This window comes from Pseudophryne corroboree, chromosome 8 (genome assembly GCF_028390025.1).
Source record: "Pseudophryne corroboree isolate aPseCor3 chromosome 8, aPseCor3.hap2, whole genome shotgun sequence".
NCBI lineage: Eukaryota > Metazoa > Chordata > Amphibia > Anura > Myobatrachidae > Pseudophryne > Pseudophryne corroboree.
The window spans coordinates 331,737,787-331,758,473 of NC_086451.1; positions in this window are offsets into that span (position 1 = coordinate 331,737,787).

The following is a 20,687-nucleotide window of genomic DNA, read 5'->3' on the forward strand; positions in this document are numbered from 1 at the left end:
TTTTGTAGTGGCCCAAACAAACCAAGGACTTCAGCAACAAAAGTGTCAGCCAGTGTCACTGAAGTGTTTGGTTAAACTGTGCATGACCTTTTTAATATCAAACATAAAAGTGGGTAGGAGGGTTCAAGAACAATTCCATCTTGTACAACTTGTTTTATTTTCATTATTGGCTGCATTTTTGGCGGACATTGGTGACTGTCTTATTCTTTCATTGCTTTTTTTCCACATCATTCACATCAGCCACAATCTGAATAAATATATATTTTTTTAATTCTTCTTTTATTGCTGCCATAATAAATATAAATAGGTAATTCGCCTCTGTGAGTTGTCATTTGTGGAAGTAAAAAAAGAATTGCTCGTTTTCATTGTACAACTTGTGTATGTTGAGTTCATTGATATGGATAACGTGGACCATACAGTTGCCTACCATAATCAATTAATCTATCAATTTTTTAAATTCTTTTATGGTAGTTTTAGGCAGCACCTCATAGAGAATATGGAGCATACAGTTGCCACCCCAATCAATCAATCAATCAATCAATAATTTTTTATTCTTCTTTTATTGTGTTTTTGCCGCTTGGCCTAACCTCACTGTCACTTAGCTTACTCAGCCAGCTAGCTAGCTCAGTACAGCCTTTTGGCATAAACTGAATGAAAACAATATCGTGAGGTGGATAAAATTAAGTGGACATGACTGAAATTAATGTTTATTGAGGTTAATAATACCCTAGGAACAAACAAAATGGCCAAATTATATGATTTTAGAATTTTTAGTAATTTTTTTTTTTTAAAGTACAAAACCAAAGGGAGGCAATCAATTTTTCAGCTGTCAGGATACTGATGATCAGGATACCGATGCTGGAATCCCGACAACTGGTGAAATGTCGATGGTCGGAATCCCCACTTGAGGAGGAATAGATCAGTGTGGTGACCAAAAGTCGCCACTGGGCCCGAAGAGCGGCAAGCGCAGCGATTCCAGTATTGGTCTACTGAAATATCATACTGATTCCAACCAAAACTAGTAACGTGATTTTTGCAAAATCAAAGCCAGACGACTAATTAGAACCAAACCTACCATAGGCCGAGGCACATCTCTACATATGATACTGTATTTGAGAACCTTACAGTTACTGACTTTAATACACCTTTAGTGATCAAATACTCATAGCCAAGGGCGTAGCTACCATGGGTGCAGGCAGTGCAGCTGCTATGGGGCCCAGAGCTGAGACGTGCCCACCTTCCCTGTCAAAGTTACATGTGTAATACACATTTTTTGCCATTAGGTGGTACATAGGGAGGGTGTTCTTCAGTTTGCCGGCTGTCGAGATCCCGGCACACAGTATTCCGGCGCCAGAATCCCGAAAGCCGGCATACCGACACTTTATCTCCCTCTTGGGGGTCCACGACTCCCCTGGAGGGAGAATAAATAGCGTGGCGCGTGTAGTGTGCCACCATGCCCGTAGCGTGGCGAGCGAAGCGAGCCCGCAAGGGGCTCATTTGCGCTCACCACGCTGTCGGTATGCCAGCGGTCGGGATTCCGGCGCCGGTATATTGGGCGCCGGGAGCCCAGCCGCCAGCATACAATACTACACCCACGTAGGGATCCTTTTAAACTTTTTCATTAGGGCCTGCAATATATAGTAACATAGTATCTAAGGTTGAAAAAAGACAGTTGTCCATTGAGTTCAAACTATTTGTGGTCTCCTATGCAAGATTATTTTATCTGAAAAATTGTGACTGATGCTGATGTCAGCTGTTGCATTATATCCCTTATTATAGTGACTATAGTGCGTGACTATGCACCATAACCCTGGATATCCTTATCCATTAAGGAATTTATCTAACCCATTCTTAAAGATGTTGACAGAGTCGGCCATTACAACTCCCTCAGGCAGGGAATTCCATACACGTACTGTCCTTACCGTGAAAAAGCCTTTACGCCGTATTGTGCGGAATCTCTTCTCCTCTAACCTGAGCGAGTGTCCACGAGTCCTCTGTGTTGATCTTACCAAAAATAGGTCCTGGGCAAGCTCGGTGTATTGTCCCCTTATATATTTGTAGATGTTGCTCATGTCCCCTCTTAGTCTCCTCTTTTCCAATGTAAACATGCCTAGTCATTCAAGCCTTTCCTCGTATTCCAGCATCTCCATGCCCTTAATTAGTTTGATCGCCCGCCTCTGAACCTTTTCTAACTCCAGGATATCCTTTTTGTAGTAGGGTGCCCAGAATTGTACACAGTATTCAAGGTGTATATCTAGGTATGCCCCTGGACCTGCTCATTGGGGTGTGGTATAAAATAAACTGGAGGGCATTTTAATGTTGTATAATATGAACCAGGGCAGTGTAATGAGACACACTATAAACGAGGAGCACTATGTATCATAATGTGAATTGGGGGTACCATGCGGTATAATGTATATTTGCAGCTCTGAAATGTGACATAGGGTGAACTTAAGCACTACTGCGATTCATAAAAGAAATTAGGGCACTACTATGGGGCATAACATTAAATAAGGCTCTAATATGGTTCAGAAAATGAACTAGAGCACTATTATGGGGCATAAAATTAACAACTGCTGCTGCAGAGAAGTGTGTCTCTAGAAGTATTGGGATGGAGGCCCCTTCAAAATGTTGCTATGAGGCCCGCAAAGTTCTGGCTACACCCCTGCTCATAGTGAAAGCCTTGCACCAAAAGTAAATAATTTAACAGCTAATCTGAAAAATCTCTTTATGTAATGAATCCCTCCGACAATATCATCGATGTACCATATTCCTCAGATTAGGTTAAAATAATTTAATACACATAGCGAAATACTGTATAAAAGTTCCTATTTATTCCAAGCCAAAATATATAACTCACAAGATACACATTCTGGATACTGGCTCAATGTGTAAGTCCATATTCCTCCTTCTGTCACCCAAGGGGAATATAGAAAAGACAATTCCAGAAACCCAGCTTAGTGTTTCAGAAATCCCTGATGCATTTCATCCATGGAGGACTTTTTCTCACGTATGCAAAGCTTAGAAAGTGCTTGTTCACACAAAGACAGAATTTGCAGACCTCAGTGTACTGTAAGTGCATGTAGATTATGATGACTACTAGCAATATGATATGCAATAAATGGTTGCAAACTGGACCCAGCATGCCCTCCTAATGCTGGCTCCATCTATTCCTCACTGAACTGCAATAAATGGTGGCAAACTGCTCTAATCAAGCTGGTAACAATCCTCAGGTGCTGCGGGAGGGGGTTACTCTAGACAAGAAAAACAAAAGGGATTTTTCCCATGCACTCTGCTGGCTGTTAGTAAGAAGAACTATATACTATGTAATAATAGAAAATGTAGAGCTCTTCGTTACATATGTTTTGCAAAAGATATGATAAGCCTCAAGGCCACTTCACGGCTGCTCTATTACTGGAGGTCCCTAACTAAGCATAAGTCCAGGGCTTGGACCCCACAAAGCCGGCTCAGGCCCAACCACCCTAGGGCAGCACACCACATTGAAATACTAAAGTGTTAATATGTGTTAAGAAAGAAGCAGAAGCTATGGGTTAGAAAGTGCTACAGAAATAAGGGTGTTAATAAAATACTCAAAAGAGTAATATTAGTGAAAAAATAGGAGTGTTACATAAGTGCTAAATAAATAATATGGTGTTCTGCCCCAAGGTAGCCCAGTCACACCAGACCTGAGGGGTACCACTCCCCAAACCCACACACAGCATCATAATAATAATAATAATAATAATAATAATAATCACTATGGGTCATACAATTGCTTAATGTACGGCCACATGATAATGGCACATACAAAACATATCCAGATTGAGAGCTAGCTTACCTGGAGGCACCCCTGTATCCTCCAAATGGCACCATAGGACCCAGCATACCCTCCTAATGCTGGCTCCATCTATGCCTCACTGAACTGCAATAAATAAGATTTTACTCACCGGTAAATCTATTTATCGTAGTCCGTAGTGGATGCTGGGGACTCCGTAAGGACCATGGGGAATAGACGGGCTCCGCAGGAGACTGGGCACTCTAAGAAAGAATTAGGACTACTGGTGTGCACTGGCTCCTCCCTCTATGCCCCTCCTCCAGACCTCAGTTAAGGAAACTGTGCCCGGAAGAGCTGACATTACAAGGAAAGGATTTTGGAATCCAGGGTAAGACTCATACTAGCCACACCAATCACACCGTATAACTTGTGATAACTTACCCAGTTAACAGTATGAACAACAACAGAGCATCAGATCAACCCTGATGCAACTATAACATAACCCTTGTGTAAGCAATAACTCTATACAAGCATTGCAGAAGAAGTCCGCACTTGGGACGGGCGCCCAGCATCCACTACGGACTACGAGAAATAGATTTACCGGTGAGTAAAATCTTATTTTCTCTAACGTCCTAGTGGATGCTGGGGACTCTGTAAGGACCATGGGGATTATACCAAAGCTCCCAAACGGGGGGGGGGGGGGGGGGAGAGTGCGGATGACTCTGCAGCACCGAATGGGCAAACACAAGGTCCTCCTCAGCCAGGGTATCATACTTGTAAAAAATGTTTGAACCCGACCAAGTAGCTGCTCGGCAAAGCTGTAATGCCGAGACCCCTCGGGCAGCCGCCCAAGAAGATCCCACCTTCCTTGTGGAGTGGGCTTTCACTGATTTAGGATGCGGCAATCCAGCCGCAGAATGAGCCTGCTGAATTGTGTTACAGATCCAGCGAGCAATAGTTTGTTTTGAAGCAGGAGCACCAAGCTTGTTGGATGCATACAGGATAAACAGCGAGTCAGTTTTCCTGACTCCAGCCGTTCTGGCTACATAAATCTTCAAAGCCCTGACTACATCTAGTAACTTGGAATCCTCCAAGTCACGAGTCCCCGCAGGCACCACAATAGGTTGGTTCAAATGAAAGGATGACACCACCTTTGGCAGAAATTGCGGACGAGTCCGTAATTCTGCCCTGTCCATATGGAAAACCAGATAGGGGCTTTTACATGACAAAGTCACCAATTCTGACACACGCCTAGCCGGAGCTAAGGCCAATAGCAGGATCACCTTCCACGTGAGATATTTTAACTCCACGGTTTTAAGTGGCTCAAACCAGTGTGATTTCAGGAAACTCAACACCACGTTAAGATCCCAAGGTGCCACTGGTGGCACAAAAGGGGCTGAATATGCAGCACTCCCTTTACAAACGTCTGAACTTCAGGAAGAGAAGCCAGTTCCCTTTGAAAGAAAATGGATAAGGCTTAAATCTGGACCTTAATGGACCCCAATTTTAAGCCCAAAGTCACTCCTGACTGTAGGAAGTGAAGGAAACGGCCCAGCTCTGTAGGGGCATTCCTGGCCTCACACCAAGCAACATATTTGCGCCATATACGGTGATAATGCTTAGCCGTCACGTCCTTCCTAGCCTTTATTAGCGTAGGAATAACCTCATCCAGAATGCCTTTTTCTGTTAGGATCCGGCGTTCAACCGCCATGCCGTCAAACGCAGCCGCGGTAAGTCTTGGAACAGACAGGGCCCCTGTTGCAACAGATCCTGTCTGAGAGGCAGAGGCCATGGGTCCTCTGTGAACATTTCTTGCAGTTCCGGATACCAAGTCCTTCTTGGCCAATCCAGAACAATGAGTATTGTTCTCACTCCTCTTTTTCTTACGATTCTCAGCACCTTGGGTATGAGAGGAAGAGGAGGAAACACATGAACCGACTGGAACACCCACGGTGTCACTAGTGCGTCCACCGTCTCTTGACCTGGCGCAATACATTTGTAGCTTTTTGTTGAGGCGGGACGCCATCATGTCCACCTGTGGCAGTTCCCATCGATTTGTAATCTGTGTGAAGACTTCTTGATGAAGTCCCCACTCTCCCGGGTGGAGGTCGTGCCTGCTGAGGAAGTCTGCTTCCCAATTGTCCACTCCCGGAATGAATACTGCTGACAGTGCTTGCACATGATTCTCCGCCCAGCGAAGAATTCTGGTGGCTTCTGCCATCGCCACCCTGCTTCTTGTGCCGCCCTGGTGGTTTACATGAGCCACTGCGGTGATGTTGTCTGACTGAATCAGCACCGGTTGGTTGCGAAGCAGATGCTCCGCTTGACTCAGGGCGTTGTATATGGCCCTTAGTTCCAGGATATTGATGTGCAGACAAGTTTCCTGACTTGACCACAGCCCTTGGAAGTTTCTTCCCTGAGTGACTGCCCCCCATCCTCGGAGGCTTGCATCCGTGGTCACCAGGACCCAGTCCTGTATGCCGAACCTGCGGCCCTCGAGATGGTGAGCACTCTGCAGCCACCACAGAAGAGACACCCTGGCCCTGGGGGATAGGGTGATCATCCGATGTATCTGAAGATGCGATCCGGACCACTTGTCCAACAGGTCCCACTGAAAGTTCCTCGCATGGAACTTGCCGAAGGGAATGGCTTCGTAAGACGCCACCATCTTTCCCAGGACTCGCGTGCATTGATGCACCGACACCTGTTTTGGTTTTAAGAGGCCTCTGACCAGAGTCACGAGCTCCTGAGCCTTCTCCGCCGGGAGAAAAACCTTCTTCTGGTCTGTGTCCAGAATCATGCCCAGGAAGGGCAGACGCGTCGTAGGAATCAGCTGCGACCTTGTAATATTCAGAATCCAGCCGTGCTGTTGCAACACTTCCCGAGAGTGTGCCACGCTGATCAGCAACTGCTCTCTGGACCTCGCCTTTATGAGGAGATCGTCCCAGTATGGGATAATTGTGACTCCTTGCTTTCGCAGAAGCCCATCATTTCTGCCATTACCTTGGTAAATATTCTCGGTGCCGTGAATAGATCAAACGGCAACGTCTGGAATGGGTAATGACAATCCTGTACCACAAATCTGAGATACGCCTGATGAGGTGGATAAATGGGGACATGAAGGTATGCATCCTTTATGTCCAGAGACACCATAAAATCCCCCCCTTCCAGGCTTGCGATGATCGCTCTGAGCGATTCCATCTTGAACTTGAACCTTTTCAGGTATATGTTCAGGGATTTTAAATTCAATATGGGTCTGACCGAACCGTCCGGTTTCAGTACTACAAACATGGTCGAATAGTAACCCTTTCCTCGTTGAAGGAGGGGAATCTTGACCACCACCTGCTGAAGATACAATTTGTGAATTGCAGTTAACACCGTTTCCCTCTCGTGGGGGAAAAGCCGTCAGGGCCGTCGGTGAGGTGGCATCTTCTCAAAGTCCAGCTTGCATCCCTGAGACACAATATCTATTGCCCAGGGATCAAACAGGGAGTGAACCCACTTGTGGCTGAACTTACGCAGGCGTGCCCCCATCGGGCTTAGCTCCGCCTTGTGGAGCCCCAGCGACATGCGGTGGATTATTGTAGAGGCCGGGGAGGACTTCTGTTCCTGGGACCTAGCTGTGTTGTGCAGCTTCTTTCCTCTGCCCCCGCCTCTGGCAAGAAAGGACGCACCTCAGACTTTCTTGTTTCTTTGTTCTAAAGGCAGCATTTGATAATGTCGTGCTTTCCTAGGCTGTGCAGGAATATAAGGCAAAACAACAGAATTACCAGCTATAGGTGTGGAGACCAGGTCCAAGAACCCTTCTCCAGACAATCCTCAGCCTTCCATATGCCTCCTAAGTCGGCATCATCTGTCCATTGCATATTCTACAGGACTCGTCAAGCAGAAACCGACATAGCTTTGTCTCTAGGACCCAGTATGCTCATGTCTCTTTGGGCATGTTTTATATATATATATATATATATATATATATATATAAAAATCTCTTAAGACAGCATTAATATATATATATATATATATATATATATATCTACACACTAGGGTCTCAATTTCTGCTGCTAAGGTATCTGTCCACGCTGCCCCAACGCTATAAACCCATGCCGACACAATCGCCGGTCTGAGTAGTGTACCAGAATGTGCACGCTATCTGCAGGATCCCTGAGAACAACTGTTACGAGAGGTTACCTTTTGGTCAAACGTGACACCCTAGGGGAAGATCCCCATCGTATCCTGGCCCTAATGGGGAAAGGATACTGCCTGAGAATTCTTTGTGGGAAACTGCAGTCTCTTGTCTGGAGATTCCCACTCTTTTTCCTCATGAGAGGAGGGAAATTTACCTCAGCTTTCTTCCCCTTAAACATGTGTACCCTTGTGTCAGGGACAGATGAGTTTATCAGTGATATGCAAATCATAGTTATTACAATAATCATATATTGAATACTTTTCTGCCATTTTGGCTGTAACTTTGCATTATCGTAGTCGACACTGGAGTCAATCTCCGTGTCGACATCAGTGTTTATTATTTTGGATAATGAGCATTGAGAGACACTGAAGGTCTCTGCGACAGAGTGACAGACATGGGTAGATTTCCTGTCTGTTCTCTAATCTTTTGTGCAATAAATTCACCTTAGCACTTAATTACACATATCCAACAGGTGTCGGCGTTGTCGACGGAGACACCCTCACACACGCATATTTGCTCTATCTCCTCCTTAGGGGAGCCTTTTACCTCAGACATGTCGACACACGTACCGACACACCACACACACAGGGGATGCTCTATTTGAAGACAGTTCCCCCACAAGGCCCTTTGGAGAGACAGAGAGAGAGTATGCCAGCACACACCCCAGCGCTATATGACCCAGGAATCACACAGTAACGTAGTGTTAACCCAGTAGCTGCTGTATATATTGTTTTTACACCAAATTTATGTGCCCCCCCTCTCTTTTCACCCTCTTCTTCTGCAGGGGAGAGCCTGGGGAGCTTCCTCTCAGCGGAGCTGTGGAGAGAAAATGGCGATGGTGAGTGCTGAGGAAGAAGCCCCGCCCCCTCAGCAGCGGGCTTCTGTCCCGCGATTTTGTGTAAAAATAATGGCGGGGGCTCATGCATATTACAGTGCTGCTTTTTGCCAGGAGGTACTCAGTTGCTGCCCAGGGCGCCCCCCCCCCCCTGCGCCCTGCACCCTACAGTGACCGGAGTGTGTGGGTTAGTGTGGGAGCAATGGCGCACAGCTGCTGTGCTGTGCGCTACCTCATATGAAGACAGGAGTCTTCTGCCGCCGATTTTGACGTCTTCTTGCTTCAACCCGCCGGCTTCTGTCTTCTGGCTCTGCGAGGGGGATGGCGGCGCGGCTCCAGGAACGGACGACCAAGGTTAGGTTCCTGTGTTCGATCCCTCTGGAGCTAATGGTGTCCAGTAGCCTAAGAAGCGCAACCTAGCCGCAGTTAGTAGGTTTGCTTCTCTCCCCTCAGTCCCACGTAGCGGAGAGTTTGTTGCCAGCAGAAGCTCTCTGAAAATAAAAAACCTAACTAAAATACTTTCTTAATAGCAAGCTCAGGAGAGCTCACTAAAATGCACCCAGCTCCTTCCGGGCACAGATTCTAACTGAGGTCTGGAGGAGGGGCATAGAGGGAGGAGCCAGTCCACACCAGTAGTCCTAATTCTTTCTTAGAGTGCCCAGTCTCCTGCGGAGCCCGTCTATTACCCATGGTCCTTACGGAGTCCCCAGCATCCACTAGGACGTTAGAGAAAATGGTGGCAAACTGCTCTAATCAAGCTGGTAACAAACCTCAGGTGCTGCGGGAGGGGGTTACTCTAGACAAGAGAAACAAAAATAATTTTTCCAATGCACTCTGCTGGCTGTTAGTAAGAAGAACTATATACTATGTAATAATAGAAAATGTAGAGCTCTTCGTTACATATGTTTTGCAAAAGTTATGATAAGCCTCCAGGCCACTTCACGGCTGATCTATTACTGGAGGTCCCTAACTAAGCATAAGTCCAGGGCTTGGACCCCACAAAGTCGGCTCAGGCACAACCACCCTAGGGCAGCACACCATTGGAATACTAAAGTGTTAATATGTGTTAAGAAAGAAGCAGAAGCTATGGGTTAGAAAGTGCTACAGAAATAAGGGTGTTAATGAAATACTCAAAAGAGTAATATTAGTGAAAAAAATAGGAGTGTTACATAAGTGCTAAATAAATAATATGTTGTTCTGCCCCAAGGTAGCCCAGTCACACCAGACCTGAGGGGTACCACTCCCCAAACCCACACACAGCATAATAATAATAATAATAATAATCACTATGGGTCATACAATTGCTTAATGTACGGCCACATGATAATGGCACATACAAAACATATCCAGATTGAGAGCTAGCTTACCTGGAGGCACCCCTGTATCCTCCAAATGAAGATGTTTTGCAAAAGATATGATAAGCATCCAGGCCACTTCACGGCTGCTCTATTACTGGAGGTCCCTAACTAAGCATAAGTCCAGGGCTTGGACCCCACAAAGTCGGCTCAGGCCCAACCCTAGGGCAGCAGGTATCCGGACTCCAGGTCGACAGCAAAAATGACAACACACCTTAGGTCGACGCCAATTGGTCGACGCACCTTAGGTCGGCATGGACAAAAGGTCGGCAGGAACAAGGTCGACATGGAAAAAGGTCGACATGACTTATTCACATGGTTTTTTTTTTGGAACCTTTTCATACTTAACGATCCACGTGGACTACGATTGGAACGGTAAAGTGTGCCGAGCGAAGCGGTAGCGGAGCAAAGGCACCATGCCCGAAGCATGGCGAGCGAAGCGAGCCATGCGAGGGGACGCGGTGCACTAATTGGGGTTCCCGGTCACTCTACGAAGAAAACGACACCAATAAAACATAAAAAACTCATGTCGACCTTTTCCATGTCGACCTTGTTCCTGTCAACCTTTTGTCCATGTCGACCTTTTGTCCATGTCGACCTAAGGTGTGTCGACCAATTGGCGTCGACCTAAGGTGTGTCGACCTTTTTGCTGTCGACCCTCAGTCCCAGACCCGGGCAGCACACCATTGAAATACTAAAGTGTTAATATGTGTTAAGAAAGAAGCAGAAGCTATGGGTTACAAAGTGCTACAGAAATTAGGGTGTTAATAAAATACTCAAAAGAGTAATACAGGTTGAGTATCCCATATCCAAATATTCTGAAATACGGAATATTCCGAAATACAGACTTTTTTTTAGTGAGAGTGAGATAGTGAAACCTTTGTTTTTTGATGGCTCAATGTACACAGATTTTGTTTAATACACAAAGTTATTAAAAAATATTGTATTAAATGACCCTCAGGCTGTGTGTATAAGGTGTATATGACACAAATGAATTGTGTGAATGTATACACACTTTGTTTAATACACAAAGTTATAAAAAATATTGGCTAAAATTACCTGCAGGCTGTGTGTATAAGGTGTATATGACACATAAATGCATTCTGTGCTTAGATTTAGGTCCCATCACCATGATATATCATCATGGTATGCAATTATTCCAAAATACGGAAAAATCCAATATCCAAAATACCTCTGGTCCCAAGCATTTTGGATAAGGGGTACTCGACCTGTATTAGTGAAAAAATAGGAGTGTTACATAAGTGCTAAATAAATAATATGGCGTGCTGCTCCAAGGTAGCCCAGTCACACCAGACCTGAGGGGTACCACTCCCCAAACCCACACACAGCATAATAATAATAATAATAATCACTATGGGTCATACAATTGCTTAATGTACGGCCACATGATAATGGCACATACAAAACATATCCAGATTGAGAGCTAGCTTACCTAATATTACTCTTTTGAGTATTTTATTAACACCCTTATTTCTGTAGCAACATGATATCCCAGCTGACGGGATGCCGGCAGTCAGAATACCGACGCCAACATCCCGATAGTGTAAATCCTGACAGGGGGAGGTAAGACTGTTCTCCCCTCACCCCTACCCCTAACTTCCCCCCTTAGTGCCTGACCCTAACCTCCCCTGGTGGTGCCTAAACCTACCCCGCCCCTCCCCTTCCCCTCAGCTTAACCCTAATCCTAAACCTAAATCCCCCCCAGGCCCTAGCTCTAATCCGCCCGCTATACTCACGGTTGGGATGCTGCTATTGGGATTCTGGAGTCAGTCCCTTGACCCTGTCGGGATTCCCGCATCGGCATTGTGACGGCTTTCGGGATTCCGACATCAGGTCCCGACACCTGGCATCTTAATCGCATCCTGAAAATGCAACAGTAGTAAATGTAATCAAATCTTAATATGCAAAGAGCTCTACATATAAGCGAATACACACATTTATTTTCTGTATAAGCTTCTATAGAGCAAAGTTATGCTCAGTTTATTCCCAGCTCTGCTTTGGCCCGAAAATGCCTAAAGATAGAACTAATTAGCTTTCTTTTTCATGAGGAATATGGACTAAGGGCCTTATTCAGACCTGAAAGCACCGCCGCATTCAGGGGGTCTGCGCACGTGCTGCAGCTATAGTGCCCATGCGGGATAATTCAAGAGATTGACAGGCGATGGGCGTCTGGTGGTGGCAATGTGATGTTGGGGGTTCAGGAAATGCAGGTGTGTCATGGCCATTTTTGGAATAGCCCTGTTTTCGGTGCCTGCATTTCCTGCGAGAGGAAGCATTGCGCCAGACCACCTGTCTACGCAGCCATGCTGAATAAGCAGGGGCCTACCTCTATTCGATGCGGTCGCAACTGAATTGCAATCGCATTGCAGGGGTGGAGCCACAAATGCCTGGCAGCCTTGCCCTGTGCTGGGCGGCCCCCAGAATGTGAGTAATATGGTCGCAGATTTTGGACTAATTCTGAATGTCCCCCTAAGATATTCATTTGGGTAAGGAGATCCTTTAATTATATTTGATGTTCCCAGGTAGGAAAGCCGAAGATGACTTCCCCTATCTGATTCTTTAGGTAAAGCAGTTATGGTTTTGGTTATATGATATAAGTCGATAAGATTTATAGGAAGCTGGATTCCCAAGTAAGTTATACACTTTTTGCCCATTCATTAGGGAGATTTCTGGCAATTAGGGCCTAGGTAATGTTCACATTTGGGAACTGAGTTGTCCATAGTTACAGAAAATAAGGAATGAGGTGTACATAGTGTTGTATCAGGGTAGTGCATGAATGAAACAGTATAACAGCCTTCATAGCATCAAGTCTGAGGGGCATATTGTTACCGTTAGTTTCCTAAGAGGATGCTACTACACAAATAAACCTTGGCAGAGAATGACCTGAAGAATATATAAGACTGGTAGAACAAATTTAGAAGCAGATTTCCCCACAACATTGGGCCTGATTCAGATGTGGTTGTTCTTGCTGCTGCTGGTGCTATCTTTTGCCTATGCAATTGCGATGATATGAGAATATGGGCAGATTCTAACCCGATAGGGATGCCCACTGCTGTCACATCATCTCCGCCCAACAGCGTATAATTACTGATGCATTGGTACCAACGTTGCAAATCAGGTCATGTCACAGAGTCTGAGTATCTCTGAAGACACGCTGGCTGAGTTGCTCTCCCGGGATGCAGAGAGCTCTCCAGTAGCAACTAAGGGGGTAATTCAGATCTGATAGCTGCTGTGCATTTTCTCACAGCGGGCAATCAGGTCCTAACTGCGCATGCATATGCACCTAAATGCGCAGGCCCGTCGGACAACAATGGGCATCTCCGGTCAGCGATGGGATGGTGCAAAAATTCCGATCGCATGGGCGTTCCGTTCACAAGGTGATTGACAGGGGAGGGGGGGGGGGGCATTTGTGGGTGCAACTGAGCATTTACAGCGAGTGTCCGGAAAAACTCAGGCGTTCCCAAGCATTTTCAGGTAGGGTGTCTGACGTTATCTCCGACCCTGATCAGCCTGTTCTCATTGCACTGTAGGAATAAGTCCTGGGTTGCGCACAGACTACACACAGTGGATTTTCACAGCTCGACATACACATGGGATCACACACTTGCACAGCGAATTTATACTCCCCCTGGAGGCGGCGACTATCTGATCGCAGGACAGTAAAATTAGCAGCCCAGCGATCAGGCCTGAATTACCCCCTAAGATCGCAACTGCTAATTTATACACACCTAGAAGATACGTTTTTCTTTTTTAAATTCTAGAACAAATGTTACATTTTCAGAAAAATCTTTATAAATAGAACCATAAGTATTAGAAATAAAATGTCAATTATGAACTGTTGTAGATGTTTTATAATGGGGATCTGAGTAATGACAACTAATAGAAATTATTTACTTAGTAGTACAGAAACCATTGGAAATAGGGGCTCTTAACTCCTGCCCTAAATAACAAGGCACAGTCAAAGGACAAGAGACCCGATGAAAACAAATTATAAAGGATACGACAGTTAATAATTGGATCCCTGTAATATTGTTGCAACATTAAACTATCAGCGCAATGTGATAACATTATTTATTTTAAACACTACAGAAAGATTCTATTTTCCCTGCACAAACTGTCTCTAATAAGGTCTCAGCCATTTCCTAGCTGATTATGACATCACAAGACGCATCATAATTGCACTGTGGCTCAGGGTTATATCACAGGCTTTAGCAGTTTTAGTCTTTTGATAGGTAGTTTTCAGTGGAGTAAGACGGAAATTGAGTTTATTGTAGTTAAGGAGATTTTTTATAATATTTTTACCAACCATGAGTGACACAGGAGAGGATCTGACATCTGAAGGTAAGTGGTCATTATCATTATAACATAATAATTTTTACTAAGCAGAAATAAATAATTATATTTGGATAGAGCCATAGACACATACATACCTCTGCAGGTATCAGGACACACAGTACATAATACATAACTTACTATACACAATATAAGAAACCTCACACTGGTCTGCAGTAATGCAGTGAGTGGTGGTTATAATAATATATTATGTGAGATGGTAATTGATTTATGAGTGAGGACTCGCCTGTGTGTAGGGGTTTGTTATATGATAATAATATATATATATCCTCACAGGGTTACATAAGATATAAATTTTATACGTGCTGCCTACTCTCCCGTCCTGTGGGAGACACATTTTTGCGGTAGTAGCCCAGTTTTACGGGTAGTGTATAGGAGACAGCCAATGGGAGTCTGGGGGTGGGCTTAGAAGGAGAGTGATGCCTAATGCTGAGTCCCTGATGCGCATGGAGGCTGTTTTACACAACGCTGCCATCCCAGGGTAATACAAGCCAGCACATATATTACATACAACATGTATGTTTATATGTGCTAAGCGCCCCCACCCCCTGCACTATGTAGTCAGCTCTGCAGCCCAGGAGCTGCAGCCGCCTCTGAAAAGGAGGGTGCCCTGGAATGCTGCGCCCCACTTTATTTACTTGTTTGTCACTCTTTAAGAAACCAGCTCTCATGAGCACATAAGACTTTTCATTCCAGCCTCTGGTGTGTAGGCTTATTCACATATATAGTATGGGCCTGGGTCTGGTTACCATGGAGAGCTAGTAGGCCCAGACCTTTCATGTGGAGACTGGGGGGGACTCAAATTTCCTAAAGCTTGTAAAATAGAATTGGTGATGTTGCCCTTAGCAACCAATCAGATGCTGTCTATCATTTCTCTATTGCCTTTTAGAAAATGATAGACAGCATCTGATTGGTTGCTATGGGCAATGTCACCAATTCTCTGTTTTAAAAGCTTTAGTAAATGTACCCCTGTGTATGCAGAGGTTATTAGTAACAATACTGCTCATGTAGCTGAAGCAACTCTTTTGTATTCATGATTGCTTTTCATAAACCAGAGGTTCCAAAACTTGGTCCTCAATGCACCCTAACAGTCCATGTTTTAAGGACATTCATGTTTGATTCTAAGTGAATTAATTAGTACCTCAATTTTAATTTAACCCTCTGTGGTCAGCCATGTATATCCTTAAAACCTGGTCTGTTATGGTGTCTTGAGGACTGTGTATGGGAACCACTGATATAAGGAATTGATATGTGTAACATGGCTGCAAATGAAATGAAATGTATTCACCTAAACTTTTATTTTTCTTGTACAGCCGGCCTTAATCTCCAGTCACTGAGAGGACCACAGATAGCTTATATAGCTGTGGGCTTGGCATGCTTTCTGGGTGTATTGGCCTTCATCATTTACACCTGGTAAGTTACTAACATCATGTACAAATAATATTACAGTTGATTTATCTAGATAAAAGGTATATTATCCTATGCAATGACTAACCTCCCATGCCAATATCCAATGGTGTAAAGTTTCTGAACTTAATTAGTTACAATAGTCAAATTCAGAATTTTGATCTATAGGAAACCGTCACATGCCGGAGTTGCTAAGTTGTCGTCCTGACATTTCTCATGCAGGTTTAGGCACTTCAGTACCTGCTAGTTGGGATTACAGTGACGATTTAAGAAATATGTCTGTACATGACCTTAAACACCTACAATGGAAACCGGAACTCGGAATTATGGGAAAGCGAATTTATTGAAATAAACTTTATTTTACAACTTTAAATATGTAAAAACAAAACAAAAAAACCCCAAACATATCGAGAGAGGGAGAGAGAAAGGGAGTGAGCAACTAGCAAAAAGTTAGATTTACTTTTAAGGTGATTTGGCTATGGAAAGGGTTAATACAGAATCATTGGTGTTAACATATGAAGATATTATTTAAGTGATATACTAATACATAATGTGCCACTATATATTGCCTTTGAAGTCATATAAGACATGGAGACCCCATGGTTACTTTCTGTGTTCTGCTACTGACTACTTTTCATTATTTTCTGCAGTTGTAAGAAATGCAGGTCAAAGGCTGACCCAGAGGAAGACATCGAAGCCAACTTTGTCACAGACCCAGGTAACATTACTTAGAGTAATACATAAATGTACTGACCACAGGACAAACAAAATCAACTCTATTCTTAGTCATGTTGTTGAAGCATAGAATGCAAAACCCTTTAGGCAGAGATGTATCAAGCCTTGGAGAGAGATAAATTGGAGAGAGTTAAAGTTCCTTCCTACCAATCAGCTTCTTATAGGATATACTAGAAAAATGACAGCTAGAAGCTGATAGGTTGTTACTTTACCTCTCTCCACTTTATCTATCTCTAATATTTTACAATTATCCCCCTTAATGTTTTACTCTTGCTATTGCTTTGGATGTAAATGTATTTAGGCAGCTGTATAAGGGCGCCAGTCACTGGAGGGCGCCACATGCTGATGCTGAATCTGTTTTAAAAATTTCTTACATTGTTCTAGGCTAGCCACCACTGTCAGTCACCTCCCCACAGGCAGTGCACTTGTCACTGCCAGTGCTTGGCATCCTCTCAATGCTGTGTTTGTTGTGCGCTGGCAGCACTGCTTGTTTACAAGTCAATCACCCTTTGGACTCAGAGCCTGGCCCTGGCCTGCTCTCTCACTCCCTTATCGCCTCCTCTTCCTTTAAGAGGTAACCAGCATAGCTGCCAGGGACTGAGAAGAGTAGGCTTCACTAGTAAGTTGTCTGGTATGCAGTGGTGGATTTTACCCCAGGTAAGATCTGCCACCCAGCTTAGTGTTATTGAACAAGATGCAGTCCATGAGACTGCACTGGCTTTACTGTGACTAGCATTCATTTCCTATTGGAAGTTCTACCTGTCAGTCACAGACACACAAGGCAGTCCCATTGGTTGGTGTTTCCTCTCTCTGGGACTGTCAGACTGGGCTGTGATAAGCAGTGAGCTGGCTTCTTATATGAAGCCAATCCCTGCCTTTGGCACAGCCCAATCTGATCTGGCTTCTATGGGCTTCAGGTGATGCAGTCCATAGGAGCTGGGGGTTTATGCATGTGCAATCACACCATGGCGTCATTGAAAGCTAGTGTGGTGTGGCAAGTTAGACAGCACGGCAGCAAACTTTGGTGTACTGTACAGTAGACTAATGTGTAGCTATTTTTCTACAAATGCATAAGAGCACTATATCAGCAGAGGGTCTGCTGATGTATGCTGCAGTGTGCAGAACATAGAATGATAATAATAATAATAATAATAATAATAGTAATAGTAATGATAATAAACATAGGTAAATTTTAAAACTAATCAATACTGTACCAGGCAGCTTTACCGGTGATGGTGGTGGGTGGGTAGGTATTGTGTAGCTTTGTCTAGGGCACCAGGAAACCTTGCATCGACCCTGTATACAATTATCTGGCCTATCCTTCTGACATGTACTGTATATTTACATGACTGATCTGAAAACATCGATCAGTCAGACATGCCAGACCATTCAGCATGTACGTTCGATGCAACATTTTGAAGTGTCAAGTCAGCCGCATCGGTCAGTGTATGCACTGCCGCAGCTGACATTTTCCCTGTTCCTTCTGAACAGAGGAACAGGGAAAGGTCTTCTCCCCAGGGGAGGAATGCAGATATCCTGTGGCAATAGACTGTGAGATATCATATAGCTAGGTCGGACTGGCCCTTAGGAGTACATGGAAAACCCCCGGAGGGCCCTACTGCCTGATGCCCACCTCCTCTTCCCCTTGTGCTATTATACGCTTATGTTGTTATATCTCCCTGCTCTGTGTCATGATATCACATAATTCTACTGGGTTTTGGTTCAGTGTGTATATAAGATTAGTTTGAAAAGACAGTATAAAATACAATGTTTTTGTAGCTCTTCATAGGGAATTATAGGAAAATTAGCAGCAAAAAGCTGCAACTGTGGAACCCCCTGGCCGATTGTGAATAATGATATGGATTTGTGGGGTTTGTAAATTTAGATAGAGTTCTATATGATTTATCAAGGCACACGTGGTAACCACCTCCAGCGATTGCTTCCTTATAAAGTACTATTTTTCTTTTCTGTCTGTTTTGATAATTAGACCCCTTAATAACTAACGAATAAGTGTGGGCTGCGTATGACCTGTTACTAACTGTTTCTTTTTACATTTTAATAGATAATGAAGAACTAAGGCGTCTGGTAATAGAGATGACACCAGTCTATGGGATAAAGAGCATTCTTAAAAAAAAAGAAGAAGATAACAACAATGCCAAATTTAAATCCCAAAAGAAGGTTCATTTTAAGGATTATCTTGAGTCCATCAAGAAGGCAGAAAAAGACCAAAAAGCCAAAAAGATAAGAAAAATAAAATATAAACAAGCAGGCAAATAAAAACATTGAGAAAATGATACAACCGGGGGCATGGCTTGGACACCATCTGGAAGGAAGCAGGCAGGTTAGCTGCTCCTGAGGCGTATCTGGACGCTTGCCATGCCCGGACTCAAGGACCAGCTGTGGGACACACTGAGACTGTTCTGCAACGAGGCATTGGACCTGCTTGCCTGCCGAGCTGCCGGACACCTTCTCGGTTGTGGGTGCCCAATACAACGGCCAACGCAGAGGACCATGACCAGCAACGCCCCCCCCCCCCATGTGCTCCAGAGAGGGCCTGGAGGTGGTAGCATTGTGAGACCGGAGCTGGACATTGGAACAGGGCCTAAGGCAGTGGCAGAGAGCAAAGCTGATCTGAAGGAGGGAGTCACCATACAGGCCAGTCTATAAGGAGAAGCGGAGGCCAGACGGGGAGATAATCACCTTCCTGCTGCCCACTAACTTCAGGCAGTCAGTGAACTTTACCCCACTGTGAATCAATAACATACAAGTACTGTACTGTGAATATGCAGGCCGTTCTTCACTGCATATTTATAACATGTACATACTGTGACTCGACTCCACAATGAACGATTTCTGAAATAAAGGGTCAAGTAAATATATACTATTATACTGTAGTTTTTGTACAACTTGAGTGTGTTCAGCAATATGATCACGACTATCAATCGAGAGAAAAACAGCACCAAGCAAATACTAGCGCTGCAGCTGCTGCCACCAGTCACGACAATGCTAGCGCTTCAATTTCATCTACTAAAGCCACTGCGCAAAGGCATAGAGGGTTTAATTCAGGGCATCTGAAAAAAAAAAAAAAAATATATATATATATATATATATATATATATACACATTAGGTCTGGGCAAGTTAACGCGTTAATATCGCGTTAACGCATTAACTAATTAACGGGCGACAATTATTTCAACGCTGCGCACCGGCAGCTGCCTTGGAAGGACAGAGGCTAAGCCGCGGCGCTATTCTAACTACAATGCCGTCCGTGAGCCAATCGGAGGTCACGGACCGGCAGCCAATCAGGAGCTGCCATTTGGCAGCTCCTGTTTTGCTGCTGGCCCGTGACCTCTGATTGGCTCACAGCAGGCTCTGTACTTATGTACTGCCGCTGATGTGAGGGGAGGAGAGCGCAGCCTGCGCCTCTCCTTCCCCTCAGTCTCCGGCGGGTGCGGGTGTCTTCTTTCAAGTCAGCGCCGCCCGTGAGCCAATCAGAGCTTGCGGGACCGCGAGCTCTGATTGGCTCTCGGATCGGCATTGTACTGAGACACCCGCACCCGCCGGAGACTGAGGGGAAGGAGAGGCACAGGCTGCGCTCTCCTCCCCTCACACAGACAGGACAGCAGCGGCAGCGGTGAGTAGCAGGAGACCTGGCACTGAGGGATATCTGGCACTGGGGGGGCATGTATACCTGGCGCTGGAGGATATCTGGCACTGGGGGGGCATGTATACCTGGCACTGGGGGATATCTGGCACTGGGGGGCATGTATACCTGGCACTGGGAGTATATCTGTCACTGGGGGGGCATGTATACCTGGCACTGGGGGCTTATCTGGCACTGGGGGATATCTGGCACTGGGGGGACATGTGTATCTGGCATTAGGGGCATTTCTGTATCTGGCACTGTGGGCATATCTGGCACTGTGGGGGCATTTCTGTATCTGGCACTGGGGGGCAATGTATATCTGACACAGTGGGGGCATTTGTGTATCTGGCACTGTGAGGCAATGTGTATCTGG